This window comes from Salvia splendens, chromosome 19 (assembly GCF_004379255.2).
Source record: "Salvia splendens isolate huo1 chromosome 19, SspV2, whole genome shotgun sequence".
NCBI classification, from domain to species: Eukaryota; Viridiplantae; Streptophyta; class Magnoliopsida; order Lamiales; family Lamiaceae; genus Salvia; species Salvia splendens.
Window position 1 is genome coordinate 13,631,446 of NC_056050.1, and position 7,713 is coordinate 13,639,158.

Genomic DNA, 7,713 nt, shown 5'->3' on the forward strand with positions numbered 1-7,713 from the left:
TAAAAAATATGTATATAATTAAAGAAAATTTAAAATACGTATTAGTTTTTGAAAATATTAAAGAATTAAAAATACGCATTGGCCCGAATAACCCAGTGGGTTAGCCCGAAACCCAAAGGGTTAGGGTTAGGGTCGAACTTTTATAACCCGAAAAAATCATAACCCGAATAGCCCGTACCCGAATGGCTCGACAACCCGAACGGGTTGGCCCGATTGACATCCCTACTTTTTATCTATCTACTTAAGACACTAATGACATGTTTGGTAGGGTTGATAAATCATCTAGGGATGAAATTCTATGAACAAACTTTATTCACTTTCTCCTCTATTGCCTCTACTTTTTCTTCTCTTACTTTTTTTTTATCTATTTTAACACACTAAATATCCATTTCTTAAACACCGTGCTGAGTTCGGCCTCAACTATGAGGGAACGGAGGGAGTATATGACTTAACATGAGATTTTCTCTCTAACATATAGCTTCTTCTCCTATTTTTTAGCAGGGCAATAATATAGAGTAATTAACGTTTTTATTCTATAGAGATAAGAATATGAAATATCCAGAAGCCAAGACCAAAAATCTAACACAGTGATCATTCGCATCTTCACTACAAACATCAAAATAGAAATCAACAGTATAGCAAAAAAGGCACTCTTGCTGCCCAAAAACGAAATCAAAAGTGGACATGAAATAGCCTTCAATTGTTGGGAAAATCTGTTTGAGAAATGCAAAGGACCTTCAAATTCTCAATACCATGCATCTAACAAGGCTGGTTGGCTGGTGTTGAAAAAAATAAAACATGTAAACATCCCGTAAACACAATAAACAATAATTTACTACATACAAGGATTTATAGTGAAGTGATGGTAAGGGGTCAAATATTTGTCAAGCAAAATACTATAGTATTTAACAACATCCAAGTTTCAATCTTTGTAAATCAAACCACAAATCAAATGCATTTTATGAAATCGACTTAACAAAATTCAAGCATGGCATCATCTTATTCTAATCAGCATCGAAGTGAAAAATATCAGCACATTCATAGAAGAAGTCTGGAATATCTCAAAATCTTATAAATGTGATCCAATATTCAAAACACGAAAGCATCCAATTAGAGTATAAAACGATAAATTCATTCAAAAGCAAAATTAAAAAACAAAACCCTAATTCAAGCAGTGAGCACGACGGCGCCGCCAGCTTCCTTGATCTTCTTCTCGGCGTTCTTGGAGACGAGCTTAGCCTTGAGAAGGACCGGCTTCCCCTCCGGAAGCAATCCCTTGCCGAGGACCTTGAAGTAGCCGAACTGCGTGACGTCAATGAGAGGCGCGTTGTCCTTGGACGCCTTGTCCTTGACCTCTTGCGGCACCAGCGACCAGAGGCGGTCGATGTTGACGGTGGGGCAGTGGAACTTGTTGCGCAGGCGATGGAAGTAGCGCATACCAACCTTGCCGAAGTAGCCAGGATGGTACTTGTCGAAGAGGTGTTACGATCCGAGCTCGTAGCTTCCCTATCTTAGCTCGTCACTGCCGAACTCAGTGACTTCTTCTCGGTCTCCCTTGTTACGATCCGAGCTCGTAGCTTCCCTATCTTAGCTCGTCACTGCCGAACTCAGCGACTTCTTCTCGGTCTCCCTCTCTTAGTTCGGCATTGCCGAACTCAGCGATAATACGCAAGGCAACTCTTGAATGAACAATCGAGGATCGTATTATTGAATCAACAAGAAGTTTACACGATAGAAACAATCAAACGAAGAGGAGGAACTAGATCCACGATCTAAGCTCCGATTTACAATTCAACACTATACTCGACATAACCGAAAGAAATAAGCAACTCCTCTACTTATACTCTTCATCTTAGCTCACTTAACTAACTAACATCCACGTGCTCGACTCTCATTGGCTGCAACACGTCATATCTCACGTGATGATTGCCAGCTGGCTTGAGTTAGTTACACAGCAACTAACTCCTACTTAACTCCCAACTTCCAACGACTTCCTTTATAGCTCGCTATCTTGTGTTGCATGCATTTTACGCATGAATGATCATGCATGCAACAATACCCCCGACTTAAGGTTCCTTGTCCTCAAGGAACCAAGGGAAACGCTCGGTGATCACGTCCGCGAATTCCCAAGAAGCATCGGCAGGGGATCTATCTTTCCAATGGATCAGCCATTTTGTAGCCGCTTGATTGTGTCGCTTCACCATTTTTCTATCCAGAATCGCTTGTGGTATAGCATCATTGATATGAGATGTAGATGGTAGATCTGAAATAGGCCCGAGAGGAGGTGCAGCGGCCTTCAGTAATGAAACATGAAAGACATCATGTATAGCAGCTGATGAGGGTAAATTCAGCTTATAAGCTACCTTCCCCATTCTATCCACGATCTGATATGGTCCAAAAAACTTAGCTTCAAACTTGTGGTGTTTGCCCCGAATAGATTTCTGCCTATAGTCTTGAAGCTTCAGCCAAACCCAATCACCAATCTGAAACTCTCTGTCAAAACGATGAAGATCAGCTTGTTTCTTCATTCTTGCTGCAGCTTTCTCAATATTTTTCTTTAATATGACAATCATCTCCTCTCTATCTCTCAAAGCAATGTCTATAGCTTCAATATCTGAATCCCCAGGTAGGTATGGGACATGTAAAGGAGGTGGAAATCCATATAATGCTTCAAAGGGAGTCATCCGAATACTCGAGTGATAAGTAGTGTTGTACCAATATTCGGCTAATCCCAGCCATTGAACCCAAGAGTGTGGTTTCTCTCCCATAGAGCATCTCAAATAACATTGTAAACATCTATTAACAACCTCAGATTGTCCATCGGTCTCAGGGTGATAGGCTGTAGAATATAGCAATTCCACACCCAATAAAGTCATAAACTCCTTCCAGAAAGCTCCCACAAACACAGCACCTCGATCACTCACAATTTTAGCAGGCATGCCATGTAATTTGAAAACAAAATCCATGAATATTTCTGCTACTTTCTTGGCTGTAAAAGGATGGGACAAAGCCATAAAATGAGCATACTTACTCAACCGGTCTACCACCACAAATATAGTGTCTTTTCCATGCGAAGTAGGTAAAGCCTCTATGAAATCCATAGTGATATCAGTAAAAATTGCAGCAGGCATAGGCAGGGGTTGAAGTAATCCAGCCGGGGAAGTAGTGCTTGGTTTATATCTTTGGCAAGTCACACACATCCTCACAAATTCTTTAACATCCTTCATCATTTTAGGCCAATAACACAAGGCAGAGATCCTCTTGTAAGTTCCCAACACACCCGAATGGCCAGCTGTTGCAGACTCATGGAATATAGTTAGAATTTTGGCCTTCAAGAATACATCATTTCCAACTACAAGTCTGCCATTTCTCCTTAACTCACCATTTTTCCAGCTAAATTTAGGGTGAGAAGTAGTATCAGTCTGTTTTGCATTCAAAATTAATTGAATTTGTTGATCTGCTTTCCAAGATTCCTTAATCTGCTCAATTAATTCCAAGGGAATTATAAGAGAAGTTAGAGCAAATATCATAGATTCTGGCACCCTAGATAAGGCATCAGCCACTGCATTATCACATCCTTTCTTGTACCTTATCTCATAATCGAATTGCATAAGTTTTGTCATCCAAGCTTGTTGAGTTGGAGTTGTCAACTTCTGCTCAACCAAATATTTGAGGCTCTGATGATCAGTTAGGATTATAAACCTCCTACATTGCAGGTAGTAATACCATTTTTTTACTGCCATCAAGATAGCCAAGAGTTCTTTTTCATACACAGACAGGGCTTGATGTTTAGGAGTTAAGGCTTTGCTGATAAAAGCTATAGGATGTTTCTCCTGCATTAGTACAGCACCAATACCCACTCCAGATGCGTCTGTTTCAACTACAAACTCCTTGGAGAAATCGGGTAAAGCTAAAACTGGTGCAGATATCATAGCACTTTTTAATTTATCAAAAGCCTCTTGTGCTTCCTCAGGCCAACTAAATGCAGCACCTTTTGTCACCTCTATCAATGGTTTAGCAATGACTCCATAATTGTATACAAATCGCCTATAATATCCAGTTAAACCCAAGAAGCTTCTAACATGTTTAATCGTTTTTGGTCTTGGCCAATTCTTAACCGCTGCTATCTTGGCTTCATCAGTAGCAACACCATCAGCAGAAATGACATGTCCCAAGTATTCCACCCTTCTACACCCAAAACTACATTTAGACTTCTTAGCTAGAAGGCTGTGCTGCTTCATTAAGTTCATCATAGCCTTCAAGTGAAACTCATGGTCTTCCTTACTTTTGCTATAGATCAAGATGTCATCAAAGAAAACCAAAATAAATTTCCTCAAATGCTCTCTGAAGACAGAATTCATCAAGTTTTGAAAGGTGGCCGGAGCATTTGTTAATCCAAATGGCATCACTAAAAATTCATAGTGACCGGAGTGAGTTTTGAAGGCTGTTTTATGGATGTCCTCCAGCCTCATTCGAACTTGCCAATAGCCAGACCGTAGATCAATTTTAGAAAACCAAGTAGCCCCACCCAACTCATCCAAAAGCTCCTCAATAACCGGTATAGGATATTTATCCTTAACCGTGATAGCATTTAAAGCTCTATAATCCACACACATGCGCCATGATGAGTCCTTCTTCTTGACTAAAACAATAGGGCTAGCAAAGGAACTCTCACTATGCCTTATAACTCCAGATTTCAGCATTTCATCAATCATAGTTTCAATGATATCTTTCTGTTTGGAAGCATATTTATAGGGCCTTATGTTGACAGCATTAGACCCCTCTTTCAAAATGATTTTGTGATCTTGCTCCCTCGGTGGTGGTAATGAACTTGGCTCTGCAAATATGGCTTCATTCTCATCCAATATCAGTTTAAGTTCTGGCCATATTTCCTCTGTACTGATCTCATAACAGAAGGAAATTTCCTCTTCTATTGAAGGCATCAGCTGGCTGATCTTTCTTTCATTTTCATCTTTTTCTTGCAGGTTGCAGATATGTAAACAATGTAATTGATCAGATTTTGGTGACCATAGCTCTCCTTGCAACTTCACAACCGCACCAGATAATTTGAATTGCATAGTCAGCTTGTTGAAATCCCATGTAATCTCACCCAAGGTAGACAACCAAGCACCACCCAATATCAAATCATAAGTTTCTAAATGAATAAGATAGACCTCAGCTTGAAATGTTGCTCCCTGCATTTCCCACTCAAGGTTACTACATTTCTGATTGCATTGCAGTAGTTGTCCATTAGCAACCTCTACAGCCTTAGAGCTCACTGCAGTGAGTTCACACTTAATCTTTTTAGCTACTCTGGAACTCAAGAAGTTATGAGTACTCCCAGTATCAATTAAGATCTTTAAAGCCTTTTTCTGACAGATTCCCCTAATCCTCATCAGTTGAGGTCCATTCTTACCCCAAACAGCATGTAAAGACAGCTGGAGATCCGGTTCTTCACCATCCCTTGTTTCATCTGCCAAATCTGCTTGTTCCTCACTTTCTGCTGTGTCTCCCAGCTCAATCAGTTGTATAACATAAAATTTCCTCTTAGAACATTGATGATTAGGAGTGAATTTTTCAGTGCACCAGAAACACTCCTTCCTAGCTCTTTTTTCATCCATTTCTTTGGGTGATAGATTAGTGCTAGCTCTAACACCACCCAAACGATTAGGCTCCTTATTACCTCCACTCCAATTGTTAGTATTCACCACAGGTTTACTATTAGTGGTGACTGCCAGAGGCTTACTACTCGAGTAATAACTGCTATTAGAATACACATTACTCTGCATCACCTTAGGCTTAATTCCTAAAGCCTTCACAGTTAGTTCTTGCAATTTAGCTAATGAGTAAGCCTCAGCCAAGCTCTTAGGTTTAAACATTCTCACTGGCATTTGTAGTTCATCAATAAGTCCAGATAAGAAAAAACTAAGTGCTTGATCCTCTCTTATACTAGCTCTCGGATACAACTCATCAAAAGTATCCATGTATGATTGTAGCGTACCTTTTTGTTTGAGATTCCTCAGATCTGCAAGCGGATCCTCAAAAGCATGAGCTCCAAAGCGAGCTGCTACGCACGAGATGTAATATCTCCAATCAACATACGCCTCATTTCCATGTAGAGTCAAAAATCCTCTATGCCATTGGAGAGCTTTTCCTTCCATATGAATTGCTGCTACCTTTACTTTCTCCGCCTCTGGTACCCTTGCTACTTGAAAAAAATATTCAGCTCTCATCATCCAACCTTCAAATCCTTCACCATCAAATTTAGGAAACTCATATCGAGTAGATCTTCCCCAATCTGATTTTCCTTCGCTACTTCCTTCACCATTATCCATTGCTGCGTTGTTTTTCTGATTCTGCAAATTAATCGTAGCGATTGCTTGCCTCAATTCCAAAATTTGGATTTCCTGCTCATGAATGACTTGATCACGCTCACTTAACTTCTGATCCATCAATTCCGCCATTTTCTTCTCCATTTCAGCGCCTCGCGTCACCGTTCCAGTTTCCGGAGATCGACTGCTCTGGATACCACATGTTACGATCCGAGCTCGTAGCTTCCCTATCTTAGCTCGTCACTGCCGAACTCAGTGACTTCTTCTCGGTCTCCCTTGTTACGATCCGAGCTCGTAGCTTCCCTATCTTAGCTCGTCACTGCCGAACTCAGCGACTTCTTCTCGGTCTCCCTCTCTTAGTTCGGCATTGCCGAACTCAGCGATAATACGCAAGGCAACTCTTGAATGAACAATCGAGGATCGTATTATTGAATCAACAAGAAGTTTACACGATAGAAACAATCAAACGAAGAGGAGGAACTAGATCCACGATCTAAGCTCCGATTTACAATTCAACACTATACTCGACATAACCGAAAGAAATAAGCAACTCCTCTACTTATACTCTTCATCTTAGCTCACTTAACTAACTAACATCCACGTGCTCGACTCTCATTGGCTGCAACACGTCATATCTCACGTGATGATTGCCAGCTGGCTTGAGTTAGTTACACAGCAACTAACTCCTACTTAACTCCCAACTTCCAACGACTTCCTTTATAGCTCGCTATCTTGTGTTGCATGCATTTTACGCATGAATGATCATGCATGCAACAAGAGGATGCGGTGGTGATGCATTCCTCCGGCGTTTCCGCGACCCCCGGGATGCTTCCTGTGCTTGCCGATTCTACCATGGCCAGCGCTCACATGGCCGCGCTTCTTGCGGTTCTTCTTGAATCTGGTGGTCATGGCGGCGGTTGGAATCACAATTGAATTGGGGGTTAGGGTTTCGGGATTTTATCGCACACAAATTAGGGCCCTTGCCCTGGCCCGATACAAATTTAAGAAGCCCATTTTCCAAGTAAAATTTATAAGTGATTGGTGTGTTTTAATATATTTTAAATTAGCTATGTAGAGACCAGTGTTTCTCTTTTAAAATACGCGTGCTATGCACGGGACATAAGATTTTTAAATTATATGTAAATAAAGATAAAAGAGTATGATTTAAATAGAATAAAAGATTAGTAGTAAAAATAAATACAAAATAGAAAAAGAAAGGAAATAAAACATGTGCAAATAAATTCAAAACCGAATAAAAGGAACAAAATAAACATCTCACCAAAATATGTTCCAATTGTTTTCCCTTCAATCTATGTTTTTAGATTATTCTGTCATGTGTAACTAAATTCATAGGATTATAGGGATGTGTTAGTAACGACTT

The 7,713-nt window shown here is 40.3% G+C and overlaps 1 pseudogene; it reads right to left on the reverse strand.

Annotated features, from left to right (window-relative positions):
* Positions 1-1,167: 1,167 nt before the first annotated feature.
* LOC121779855 lies at positions 1,168-7,241 on the reverse strand (annotated as a pseudogene).
* Positions 7,242-7,713: the final 472 nt, after the last annotated feature.